Source organism: Papaver somniferum, chromosome 4 (assembly GCF_003573695.1).
Source record: "Papaver somniferum cultivar HN1 chromosome 4, ASM357369v1, whole genome shotgun sequence".
In the NCBI taxonomy this organism is placed as follows: domain Eukaryota; kingdom Viridiplantae; phylum Streptophyta; class Magnoliopsida; order Ranunculales; family Papaveraceae; genus Papaver; species Papaver somniferum.
The window spans coordinates 159,341,936-159,357,309 of record NC_039361.1 but is presented as its reverse complement, the minus strand read 5'-3'; positions in this window follow the sequence as shown (position 1 = coordinate 159,357,309).

Below are 15,374 nucleotides of genomic sequence, written 5' to 3'. Positions count from 1 at the left end.
CAACTTTTTGGTTCGTGAACTTGTTTGGACGATTCCTTGTTATAATCGATAAGTGTAGATCAACAGAAAAGATTCTTGTACCGGATTGTAAAATAAATTCTCTGGAAAATCTCAAAAATCAATATCCAAGAAAAACCTAGTATTTACCCGCACTATATACGAACTGAATTCCAACATAAACAAGTCTTACAATATATATTTCAAGACACGAATTCACAAGAACATGTCTTGTAAGTTTTATATAATTGAGTTAGAAACTGCCTAGGTTGATTAACATAGTACTTATGATATTTCTATTATAAAGATTAACAATATAATATGGAAAAGAAATACACGAGACAACCAAAAAATTGTTAACGAGGAAACTACGGTCTTGTTGGAAAACCCTAGTAACATGTACATTTTGAACACCATATTGTATTAAGATGCTACAAACACTAGCCTATGGAAGGCTCAAAAACCTACAATAATATTACTGCAAGTGCACAACGTCTAACTTGTAGACAATGGCAAGTACAAGTCGTTCCCACGAGGAGTGTGAAATACCACTACTAAGTAATACCAAGAATAACTAATCAACGGTATGATGTTTTTAAAAGTTTTCAGAAATTCAGACAAAATGAAATAATAAATAAATTTAACGATAAACAGAATGATAGAAGGTTGTTAGGATTTTCGGTTTCCACCAATTAATTATGCAAACTCTACTAATCTTTAAAAACCTATTCCATGCATTTTCAAATATTGTTTCTCCGTTGTAATTTTCTTCGCTTCAAGGGTAGTGATTCTAAAGCATTACCCATCAATCCTAAAGCATATCACGTCAAGGGATTTAACCAAAGCACGCCAGATCAATTGAAAAGCATAAATAATCAATGAAATCACATGAACAATAAAACACAAAGCTATATGAAGAAAAACTACTAGTCATTCAAATCATTATTGAGCATATAAATATAGAGTTAACACAATTTATCGGTTTCTATCTGGATTTCTCAAAAGCCATAAACATATTAAAATTAAACCCAGCTAATGAAAAATGAAGAATCGAAAACAAAACTTCAAAACCCTTCTCTACTTACGGCCCTGTGGCCGCGCTCTCCTCTCAAATAGTCGACACCCCTTCTTATAACCTTCCCTTTCTTTTATTTCATTAATCAAAGAATCAAAATAAATTATTCTATGAAAATATCTTGCATGCAAGTTGATGTCGTCATCAGTATCTTTCCCCAAATAGTATTATCACCTCGTTCTTCCAATGAAATAATAATCTCTCCTTATTTCCAAAATCTCCCAAATGAAGAAAGAGTTACTTTATTTCCAATCTCACGTGTAAATATTCCTCAATTAATTCTTCACACGGCAAATAAATTATCTTTCCCGGTGGAATATATTTGTAATAAAGTAAGAAAGATAAAATACTCCCATTTACAGTTTGCATGTGCCAACCCCACTTTGATTTCAATTCATTTGTTGTGTTTGTGCCTCTCCTATGAAACAATTTTATGCTGCTGATATATATGGAGATACCAGGCTAGCTACATTTTGTCATTTTTTTCATTGTGGTTGCTGATATATGGAAATACCAGGCCAACGTCCTTTCATAATTGTGGTTGCTGATACATGGAAATACCAGGCCAACCCGGCTGCTGATACATGGAAATACCAGGCCATCATAATAAGTGCTGCTGATATATAGAAATACTAGGCGAGCATAATTGATCATTGTGGTTGTTGATACATGGAAATACCAGGTCAACCACATTTCATCATTGTGGTTGATGATATATGGAAGTACCAGGCCAACCACATTTTTCCATTTTCGTCGCAAACACCATTAAGTCTCACATTTTGCTGTTTATTCGCTGGATGATCAAATTCACTTGTACGTTCTACAAAAGCACTAAAATAGTATTATTAACTAAAATATTGTATCATAGCTAATATAAATATGGGTATGAAATATAGCATATACATTCTTATCAACACCCCCACACTTATATTTTGCTAGTCCTAGAGCAAAACAGAGATACTATGCAATTGATTTTTTTATTTTTTATTTTTTATTCTAAGAAAAGTGAAAACCTGCAAAATATGGATAATTACCCACTCCCCCACACTTAAATTTACATTGTCCTCAATGTAATCGAGTCATCCAACGTAGAAATTAAGATGGGAAATACAAAAATAAACAATAAAAATAAGAGATAGAGTAGAGGAAACAAATCTGATGGGTTGAATCCCATGAAGCGAAATGTATTTTTTTCCCTACTTTCCAATAGCATGTAGTCTCAAACAAGGTGAGGTTGGTACCCCAAAGTAGACATCCAATCATATATATAGAGTCTAAAAAGTTGAGGATCATCCCAACTAATCCGGTCAGCTGAAGACATGTCCCTGTGAACACTATAAACCTCCAAAACGGTATGTAAATTCATTCTCAATCGAAAATTGTAAGTGATATTCAAATAATGGATAGATGGTATAAGTAAATCATTCCCATACTCACCAAATTCAGATTGTTTGACAGTTTTTATTGGCGGAACACACTCTAAATCAGGTTCTAAATCAGCTGAAATAATTTCCGCGGAATAAGAGCTCAATGGAGCAATAATATCACGACTCATAGATCCATTATCATCTAAAACGGTTTCAATATTAATATCATCAAGACGAAAAAATTAAGAACTTAATGGATTAAGGGTCAAGGTCGGATATTTCTCGACTGATGGAACTAGTCGAGACTCGAACAAAACTAAAGGTTCTAATTTGGGGTTCCATTTATTAGTGTCTAGCAACGGTGCGGAGTCTAACAAGGCACTAGATTCACAAATAACACTATCATCATCAAAACCAAACCCAAAATGAGCTAAGCAAACCTCTAATGTATCTTCCAAGTGGCTCTTGCAAAAGCTTGCTGAGTGCATACTTGCTTTTCGCCCGCAACACTTCGGACTAAGGTACCTAAAAAAAAATCAAACAAACAAACTGCGTAAAAAAGAAACTAAGGAAAATCTAAAAGAAAAAGAAAAATAAATTACGTACAAATACTAAAAATAAACTATATACAATGACAACAACTAGAGAGTATTTTGCAACCATTCCCTGGAAGTGGCGCCAAAAACTTGATAGGCTCGAAAACCTACAATAATATTACTGCAAGTGCACAACGTCTAACTTGTAGACAATGGAAAGTACAGGTCGTTCCCACGAGGAGTGTGAAATACCACTACTAAGTAATACCAAGAATAACTAATCAACAATATGATGTTTTTAAGAATTTTCAGAAATTCAGACAAAATGAAATAATAAATAAATTTAACGATAAACAGAATGATAGAAGGTTGTTAGGATTTTCGGTTTCCACCAATTAATTATGAAACTCTACTAATCTTTAAAAACCTATTCCATGCATTTTCAAATATTGTTTCTCCGCTGTAATTTTCTTCGCTTCAAGGGTAGTGATTCAAAAGCATTACCTATCAATCCTAAAGCATATCACGTCAAGGGATTTAACCAAAGCATGCCATATCAATTAAAAAGCATAAATAATCAATGAAACCACATGAACAATAAAATACCAAGCTATATGAAGAAAAACTACTAGTCATTCAAATCATTATTGAGCATATAAATATAGAGTTTACACAATTTATCGGTTTCTACCTGGATTTCTCAAAAGCCATAAACATATTAAAATTAAACTCTAGCTAATGAAAAATGAAGAATCGAAAACAAAACTTCAAAACCCTTCTCTACTTACGGCATTGTGGCCGGGCTCTCCTCTCAAATAGTCGGTACCCCTTCTTATAACCTTCCCTTTCTTTTATTTCATTAATCAAACAATCAAAATAAATTATTCTATGAAAATATCTTGCATGCAAGTTGATGTCGTCATCAGTATCTTTCCCCAAATAGTATTGCCACCTCGTTCTTCCAATGAATAATAATCTCTCCTTATTTCCAAAATCTCCCAAATGAAGAAAGAGTTACTTTATTTCCAAAATAATATCACGTGTAAATATTTCTCAATTAATTCTTCACATGGAAAATAAATTATCTTTCCCGGTGGAATATATTTGTAATAAAGTAAGAAAGATAAAATACTCACATTTACAGTTTTCATGTGTCAACCCCACTTTGATTTCAATTCATTTGTTGTGTTTGTGCCTCGCCTATGAAACAATTTTATGCTGTTGATATATACGGAGATACCCGGCCAGCTACATTTTGTCATTTTTTTCATTGTGGTTGCTGATATATGGAAATACCAGGCCAACCTCATTTCATCATTGTGGTTGCTGATATATGGAAATACCATGCCAACCCCATTTCATAATTGTGGTTGCTGATACATGAAAATACCAGGCCAACCCGGCTGCTTATACATGGAAATACCAGGCCAACCACATTTCATCATTGTGGTTGCTGATATATGGAAGTACCATGCCAACCACATTTTTCCATTTCCGTCGCAAACACCATTAAGTCTCACATTTTGTTGTTTATTCGCTGGATAATCGAATTCACTTGTACTTTCTACAAAAGCACTAAAATAGTATTAGTAACTAAAATATTGTATCATAGCTAATATAAATATGGGTATAAAATGTAGCATATACATGCTTATCAGCCTACTATCAGAATCCATACTTATATGTAGTTGAGACCGAATAGACCTTGCTAGCACTTCAACTTCAGTTATGCTCCTTGCTTCTTTTGGATCTCTTCAGACCTTACGTACTTGATTCCCCTAGACGACGTCCTTTACATACCTACGAGTTGTTTCAGCCGCAGTGAAGACTTTTGACTATTCTGCCTCTAACGGATAATCTTTGATTTTCTTCATATATAAAATCAATGTAATAAAATTTGTTTGGTTATAAGGGATTTTCAAGGATAAACAAGATATCAAGCAAACCTCAACAATTAAGATAGCTCACTCTCTTCAAAAGGTTATAGAGATGCCTAATCAATTTAAGAAATATGAAACTTGTGGAATTACAAAGTTTAAGATGAGGAGAATTTTTTTAGGGATATTTTGACTTTGGATCACAGAAAAGTGACCAAAGTTGCGTTTGGGTCACCAAATTTTTTAAATTAGAGTTTGGGTCACAGGACAGTCATTGACCGCGTTGACAGTTAGTTAAATAGTGACCGGATAAAATCTTGGGATAAATTTATTTACTAACTCTACCCTTTTACTAGAGAAAATAAGTCTCATTTTTTCTCTCGAATTTTGATCATGCATTCCTGTTAAAGTGTCTCGCATAGACTATAGCAGCAACAAAAAAAATTGATTTGTGTAATATCAGTGATTGATTAATGGGGATTAGATGAATCTGATTTTCGGTTTTCCTAGATTTTGATGGATGTATGTTTAGATTGTATCGTCACAAATTTGGGTTTTCCATGAAGAGAAGACATCTTGCTGACTGAAATTGGTATATAGCCCGTAGCATCGTTACCAGAGAGTTCTAGAGTCAATCGAGAAATATTGTAGATTAAAGATGGTATATACCCTTAAATTGAAAAATCAAAATCATAATGATTAACATGGCGCATTTGAAACCGAGTCGGAGATTTATCCACTTACATCATTATAACATATCCCAGGGTTTGGAGTTTAGGTCATCGATGATGAGACATTCTAGTAAGATTAGGACGAAGATCAAATATACCACTAACATCTAGTTATGTAAGTTGTGGAAGTTTAGGAATTATACCTTGTAATCCACAATCAGATAAGTTTAGGAAAGATATGAAATAGGTTCATCAAAATTCTTTTGCGAAGATGTGGCCTTAGATACCACTCAATTTTAACACATTTAGATTTTCTAAGCCTCCCACTCATATTATATATGAAAATTCTACGCATGAAGTATCTGGACGGGTTTGGTTGGATTGAAGCGACGACTCTCCAGAGATAGTGATGATGAAGACCCACTGTACCTATATTGTTCGATAAAAACTCCCTGAGAGGAGAAAAACTCAAAACCACATCCACTGCCACCCATTTCATCTAAAGGTTTAGATTAATTGCATGTAAATTATATAAAAATAAAATTTATTTTATTAACGGTCAAGACGGTCAATGACCGTCCTGTGACCCAAACTCTAATTAAAAAAAATTGGTGACCCAAACGCAGCTTTGGTCACTTTTCTGTGACCCAAAGTCAAAATATCCTTTTTTTTTATCTGCATCAATCTTATTCCATGATCGATAGTCACTTCATGTACGTATAGCGGAAGAGATGGACCTTTAGAATAGACAAGAACTACGATGATCAAGATATCAAGAACTATCAGGTAAAAGATAGCCTGATAATGCTTAACGAGTATATTAGTGAAGACTTTAAAATTCGTAACCTAATACAGTTTCAAAAGGAAACCTAGGTTTTTTGAGGATGTAACTAACCACTACTAGGGCACAAAAAGTGTCAGGATTGAGATTCTAATATGCATAGATTTTTTCATTCATAATGATGAACAAGCATATCCGATTACAATCAAATATGAGTTCGTGAACAAGTTTCCATATTTACGAATTGAAAGTAAACTCAACTTCTATATATAGATTGATCATGTAAGCATGTGAGAAGTTTGTCTTGAAATTACAAATAAGAATATACACATGCGTATTTATTGATATAAGCTCTGTGTACCAAATAGTTCGCATATGAACAATGGTGAAATTTTTCGTGAACTATCAAGCAATCATGGAGTTAAATAACTCTCAAAAACTAAATCAGTTCGTGAACTTACCTAAACAGTTTGTGAACAATATTATAGTATGGGGACTTCAAGAACTTTTTATATCTATAAGTTATTGCTTCCATATAAGAATAATTGATATTATAATAAAAATATATAGGTCTTATCGTATATTAAAGTTCAAGACGAATAGATTCTTGTAACTATTTTACAAGATCATTTTGCTTCAAAATGGATTCTTTGATTTTTGTGCACAACTTAATACAAATATTGTTAGAGAATTTCTCGGTCGAAATCACAAGTGTTGTTATCTCAATTTTATTGTCAAATTTAGTTGATCCAAACTATATCTTAATTTCTAGTTTACATTTATTCAAGTATTGGATTAGGATAAAAGTGTGTAGTTGAGTATCAGACATCATTGCGCTCTACCGTTTGAAGGCGAAGATCAACTGAAGCTTTTGGATAACTTTATCAACAAAAGGTAAGTGACACCTTTCTATCTATGAGACTATGTCGCATGACTAAAGTAGATTTTACATGCACAACAAAAATTTCGAGTCAAGTTTATCTTGATAATTATTCTCGAAATATGTTGACTAAGCTTAAGAATATTTTTTTCATACTTGATGAATTTGGTTAAGAACAATTTATTGTTTATGACCTAAATTATGATTAAAGTTAATCATTTAAAAATAGCCTGGAACAGTGATATGTGTCATTGATGTTATTCGGGAATATTTCAAATTGATTATTAGAGAGATATAAAACTATTGTAAATCTAGTACATGACATTATACGTACCAGTTTACATACTGGCGCAACTACTATAGGTTCGGAGCCGTCGTACATATACCCAGGACACGTGCCGGCGTAGTTATAATTGGGAAACGACTTTTGGTACACATACCTAACATGCAAACCCAAAATGTTTTGTGATCTCGTGAACTCAGGTTGGTACACATACCTATTAGGCATACCGAAAAATTTCTTTGAACTCCAGAACTTGTATTTGTCTTAAGGGTATACAAACTCGGTAAACGTACTAACCCCTTTCGAATATTTTCAGGTGCATCAGAATTATTTCTATGAGATAATCGTCCTTTGAACAACTCTCTATAAAAACACATCTAGACATATTTGATCACATTATAACCTATGGTTATGACTCAAAGTTAAAATCTTAAAGTGTTATATGAAAATGGTTAAGCTTATAATTCGTCTGGATAGTTTCGACTAACTTTTCATGAACAAGTCATTGTACATGTTCGGTTACGGTTCATCCTAACCAGAGTGTATATTTTTTGTGTTAAATCGAAGATTCATCTAACAGTGGATATTGATTGCTTAATTCCAAAGATACCTTAACTTAAATCTAAAGCAACCTTTGTCTTGAAAGTACATATAAGAGAACCTCAAGCAACTGGGATTTTTGAATCCCCGACACTTTTCTCGTGTGCCTTAATTGTAAAGTAGAGTTTTCCTCTCCTATAAACCTTTTTAGGTTTATCTACTAAAAAGACTTCGCTTCGGGATTCGTGAAGCCAGGTCCAACTTCTCTATCTTGATAATTCGTGTATCCTGATCTTGCTACTGATTTTTGAGTCTCACTCCGTGTGACACCCCAACTCCTAAACCTGCTAAGCTATAGGATTACAACCAAATTGAAGCATCAAATCCATATTATCAATCTGAAGAACCATCTTCACATAAAACGCTGACAAACAAACCCAAACTCTCTGATACGGTATTTTGAAAGTCCCTCATGTTATATAAATATATAAATGTGTTGTTTTACAAAAAAAATAAATAATACATAAAATACATATACACGACAACACTAATTTTCGGTAGAGCACTAAGCTATGAAAACGGATATCTTCTCGCGCTTCATTTCTTCTGATTACTGAAACTGAAGTGGGAACAAGTGAGCACATCGTCCCAAAGGGTGCCCAAAGAAATATATAACTTCCAAGTAATCACTAACATGATTCACAATTTTAAGAACAAGAATTAAAAAGAAGAGTAATGAATCTAAGCATTCGGCAATTCATGCAACAAGAAGCAAGTGTTATCCTAACCTCGCCAAACTCATCAGAGAAGACGACGCGAGAACAACCCTAATCAATAATATTAACATGATCCATACAAAATGCCCATACAAACTATGATTCAGAGTATTACCATCAAGATCAGAAAGTTATACGAACAAGTATAATATGCACACGAGTGATTTCCCTCAAATAAAATAGTATATATGATATCATAATGAATGAATTACCGCCCTACTAAGATACTATTCAAACGGATGAGTTACCGCCTTACTATATTAATAAGCAGTAATATTATAAAGGATCAATTACCGCCCTACTAATGAAATAGTTATAATAATATTTAAACGGATGAATTATCGCCCTACTAAATAATATTGTCGACGGATGAATTACCGCCTTACTTAACTTTGCTAAGAGCCGTGGGAAAACACAGACACTCCTCGCAGGAAAATCTCACAATGCATATCAAACACAACACATCATAGCAACACCGTACATACAGATACACCATATATGTCATACTCAAGATACAAGAAATATAACATCACAGTATATGCTATCATGCACTCAAATAGTAAAGACTCATCATGCTCGCAGATAAAAGAAATTTTAATAATTACAAGAAGGTTACAGAGTTCCCTCCTTTTTGGATGACAAGCCTCGCCTACCTCGAGATCCTCAATCCACTGGTTCATCCTCTGGATCGATCGTTGTTAATAAAGATTAATTGTTAATCACACAAGCATTCTAAGAAATTGGCCAAAAGGCTCATACAAGATTCATAGCAAGTCTGTCTACTGGTTCTAAACCCATTTATGGTTCTACACTTTTTTATTATCTAACTTTAACACATCTAAGGTTTACTATTTGATTTGGATATATACTATAGTCCATTAACTATGACTTATGAATACCTACAACTTTGTAGAACAAGTCAAGGGCTATTTCAGACCATAAGAGGTCCAAATCGCCAAATACAAGAAACTAGTTCTAATCCCAAGGCTAAGAAACCAGCCCATTAATCTAAGGCCTGGTCCAAAAGAATCCACTAACGGTCACTAACAATCCACTGGTCAACTGACGGTCAACGTCCGAAGTCAACGTCAGGTCAATGGTCTAACTCGGTCAAGATAGGGAAACTCGGTGAGTTAACTCAGTCAGATCAGCTGAGTCATAAAATCAGTTAGCTAGACAGCTGACAGGTCTGAATCACTTAAACTTGTTGCTTCTGTGAAACTAACAGTTCAAAACCTGTCTTACAACATTCAACACTACAATCAAACATACAACTAATTTATTACTTTATATCTCCACTAGCTACTAGGTACATCTCATTTCCAACAGCTGCGACTAACAAATGAACTGATCCAGCTCAACTGCAACAACTGCAACCAATCTCTTAATCCATTTGAGTCTTGAACATCGCCTCTGCAATATCTTCATCCCTGGTTCATTCTTTTGTACAATGAATCCCAACAGTTCATACATAATCTTCAACTGCAACTCATTACGATACTAGTATTCTTCGAAAGTGTAACTTCAAACATCAACACCTCATATACATTTCAGCATATACCAAATTCCTATAACTCCAACCACTGTTCTAACTGCATCAACACTATCAAGTCCTTGCTCTCAACTGAAGGTACAAATCCATCTCACTAACCAGCCATACTTCATATTTCATTCTTGTAACTCCTGAGCATTTCCCAAAAAAAAAATAATAACTTAAGTACTACCAACACCACACTTGCACATTCATAGCTCACACCCTCATCTAAACCAGGTTCATCTTCAACACCATCTTTGTTTCAGTTGTAAGATTCAGTTCACGACACTCGCACATTTAACCATCTTTTGTCTTCATGTAACCCACATCAAGCCGAAACTATCCACAACTCAATCCATTCAATCTCCAGCTTCAGCAAACAAGCTATCTAAATCACCATCTCAACCAATTAAGTTGTATTACAATAATTTTTCTAATTCAAAATACATACAACCCATCAACTTCTTCATGTTTGTCACAAGCAACTCAATTTGGCTTCTACCAACAACTGTACAACATCAACATCACAGCAGCAAAATCATTATCATTTCAGGAAATCTACTTAATTCTGTAACGTCCATTCATCTTCTTCATTTCTAACCGAGCTTCACTCCATGAACTCCCTGAAATCATTTAGCTCCACCAGATTATAACTGAGTTTCCTTGGATCTCATTTTATCCATCAATTACTACCTCCATTCACAAATTCATTATCCATGCCTCAATTCACCAAAATGCTCCTCAATTTCAAAAACCCAAAACAAGATTCAAAACCCCAAATCAATAACTCAAATATGAATACTGTTACTCACTTCAACATATTCATCTGAACTACCCGATTCAGGAACCCTAACTCCAATTTGGGGAAGAACAACACAAACCCTAATTTCTCTATGAAACTAAAATTAAACCTATTCTTCCATCTATACTTCAATTAAGAGTAAACCCACCCTATAATAAATCAACACAGAACAATTTCATAAATAAGCATCAATTTGAACCCTAAATTAGCTTACCCTTTTCTGCTTCTTTTTGTGGTCGAACAATTTCAGCACCATCATCTTCTCCATCATACCACTAACTACTAAACTTTGATGAATCACTCGCATCAAATTAAGCTAGCTTCGTCGAACGGAATCGACCGAAAGAAGGAAAGAAGAAAGAACGGAGAAGAATGAAAGAGAAGAAGAAAGAAGAATGAAAAAGAAGAAGAAAAGAGAATGAGTTGATCTTCTCAAATCGACAGGGGATAATGCCGACCAAAATATTACGGCAAATGACTATTTTCCCCAACTAATCTAATAAAATCTTCTTCGTCCGGTTTCCGATTGACACGTGCGAGCAGTCTATTTCACCAAACTTTTCGAGATCTACCTAGTGATACTAATTTTGTATCTAGATTGTTGTTAGATTAATCACTATTAACTAAAATCTATATTAACTAATCGAGTTATTAGTGAGTAAATCATCTCTTGATCATCTCTTAACCGGTCAAATAGCGTTGACGAGTTTGAGGGTCCTTACATTCTCCTCACCTTATAACATTTTCGTCCTCGAAAATGAATCCGTCCTTCTGGCCTTCCAAACTCCTCACTTTATAAAGAGACTCTATATCTCAACGTGCAAGTATTGCCCATACTTACAAACGCGCGTAAATTATCTCATTTCAGATGAGTTCAAAACAACATGAAATGAAGTACAAACCTATATGGCTTTCTAGAACTAACATTTGTGGCTCTAGGTTCAAAAGACCATATTCTATTCCAACAGATAACTGGTTTCAAGTACACTAGAAGACACTTTATAATAAAGTTTTTATTTGAATCTGTAATATATCAATCAAAATTATCAATCTCAGGTATACTGATTTAAGCACTAACAGATAATTAAGTCTATGTCCTTCACATTAATTTTCTATTTCACTAAATTAAGGGTGCTTAATATATGTAAAAGTACTCAACTAAGTTTCAAAATGAATATGGGATCTATTAGAATTACTAAACTCATGATTCTCCAGTACTGGATTGACTAATTGCCCTCAATTTTTAACTAATTATTCCCTAATTTTTATTGAAGCTTCTAAACTATAATATTGGTTTATCCTATAATTTTTACTTCATACTATATATACACACCACAAGAAAAAACGAATCGATCATTCAATCAAATAAATCTTTCAGTTCTTGATAACTTTTAGTGACTAAGATTTATCTCACATCCCATCCCAGTCTAAACTAATCTAGTTCGCCAACATGCACTAGCTATTTCTATTATCGCCCATATAAGATCTAATAGTGAGCTCTGATACCAAGTTGTGACGCCCCAACTCCTAAACCAGCTTAGCTATAGGATTACAACCTAATTGAAGTATCAAATCCATATTATCAATCTTAAGAAACATCTTCACATAAAGCGCTAACAAACAAACCCAAACTCTCTGATACGGTATTTTGAAAGTCCCTCATGCTATATAAATATATAAATGTGTTGTTTTACAGAATAAAAAAAGAATAGATAAAATACATATACACGACAACACTAATATTCGATAGAGCACTAAGCTATGAAAACAGATATCTTCGCATGCTTCATTCCTTCTGATTACTGAAACTGAAGTGGGAACAAGTGAGCACATCGTCCCAAAGGGTGCCCAAAGAAATATATAACTTCCAAGTAATCACCAATATAATTCACAATTCTAAGAACAAAAATTGAAAAGAAGAGTAATGAATCTAAGCATTCGACAATTCATGCAACAAGAAGCAAGTGTTATCCTAACCTCGCCAAACTCATTGGAGAAGACGACGCGAGAACAACCCTAACCAATAATAATAACATCATCCACACAGAGTGCCCATACAAACTATGATTCAGAGTATTACCATCAAGATCAGAAAGTTAGACGAACAAGTATAATATGCACACGAGTGATTTCCCTCAAATAAAATAGTATATATAATATCATAACGGATGAATTACCGCGCTACTAAGGTACTATTCAAACGGATGAGTTACCTCCCTACTATATTAATAAGCAGTAATATTATAACGGATGAATTACCGCCCTACTAAATAATATTGTCGACGGATGACCGCCTTACTTAACTTAGCTAAGAGCCGTGGGGAAATACAGACACTCCTCGCAGGGAAATCTCACAATGCATATCAAACACAACACATCATAGCAACACCGTACATACAGATACACCATATATGTCATACTCAAGATACAGGAAATAGAACATCACAGTATATGCTATCATGCACTCAAATACTAAAGACTCATCATGCTCGCAGATAAAAGAAATTTTAATGATTACAAGAAGGTTACAGAGTTCCCACCTTTTTGGATGACAAGCCTCGCCTACCTCGAGATCCTCAATCCACTGGTTCATCCTCTGAATCGACCGTTGTTAATAAAGATTAACTGTTAATCACACAAGCATTCTAACAAATTGGCCAAAAGGCTCATATAAGATTCATAACAAGTTTATCTACTGGTTTTAAACCCATTTATGGTTCAACATCAACACCACAACAACAAAATCATTGTCATTTCAGGAAATCTACTTAATTCTGTAACGTCCATTCATCTTCTTCATTTCCAACTGAGCTTAACTCCATGAACTCCCTGAAATTATTTATCTCCACCAGATTATAACTGAATTTCCTTAGATCTCATTGTATCCATCAATTATTACCTCCATTCACAGATTCATTATCCCTGCCTCCATTCACCAAAATGCTCCTCAATTTCAAAAACCCAAAACAAGATTCAAAACCCCAAATCAATAACTCAAATACGAATGTTGTTACTTACTTCAACATATTCATCTGAACTACCTGATTCAGGAACCCTAACTCTGATTTGGGGAAGAACAACACAAACCTAATTCTCTATGAAACTAAAATTAAACCTATTCTTCCATCTATACTACAATTAAGAGTAAACCCACTCTATAATCAATCAACACAAAACCATTTCATAAATAAGCATCAATCAATTTGAACACTAAATTAGCTTACCCTTTCTTTTTGTGGTCGAAAAATTTCAGCACCATCACCTTCTCCATCATACCACTAACTACTAAACTTTGATGAATCACTCGCATCAAATTAAGCTAGCTTCGTCGACGGAATCGACCGAAAGAAGGAAAGGAGAAAGAACAGAGAAGAATGAAAGAAAAGAAGAAAGAAAAATGAAAAATAAGAAGAAAAGAGAATGAGTTAATCTTCTCAAATCGATAGGGGATAATGCCGACCAAAATATTACGGCAAATGACTATTTTTCCCCTCTAACTAATCTGATAAAATCTTATTCGTCAGGTTTCCGATTGACACGTGCGAGCAGTCTATTTCGCCAAACTTTTCGAGATATACCTAGTGATACTAATTTCGTATCTAGATCGTTGTTATATTAATCACTATTAATTATAATTTATATTAACTAATCGAGTTATTAGTGAGTAAATCATCTCTTGATCGTCTCTTAACCGGTCAAATAGCGTTGATGAGCTTGAGGGTCCTTACACTCCGATCAGGCAAGATAGATAGAAATCGCAAAGTTTCTTCGCCTCAGACTTTGTGATTCCACAGGTATATTCCTCTATAACGATTCTTTGTTTAAACAAGAGTAGGATTTACTTGTGAGGTGAATAATAATCTAAGATGAGGTTTGATAAAATTTTTCTATTGAAAACGATTTCCTATCTCACCTTGATCTTTTGATCAGAACATAAATCACATATAAGCTTATTTGTGGGAGGCAGATTGGTTTAAAGTCTTCAATTGAGTAAAAATAAACTCTTAGGTTGTAAAGGACGTCAACTAGGGGAATTAATTGCGCAGATTCTTGCGAGATTTAAGAGGCGTAAATAGCGTGATTGTAATTGAATTACTGTGACGGTGGATTCGGTATCAACTACATTCCAGTCCGATGTTTTGATAGTAGGCTAGAGTATGTAGCGGCTTAATACAGTTTGGTGTTCAAATATGGACAAGGTCCCCAGATTTTTCTGCAATTGCGGTTTCCTCGTTAACATAATTTCTGGCGTCTG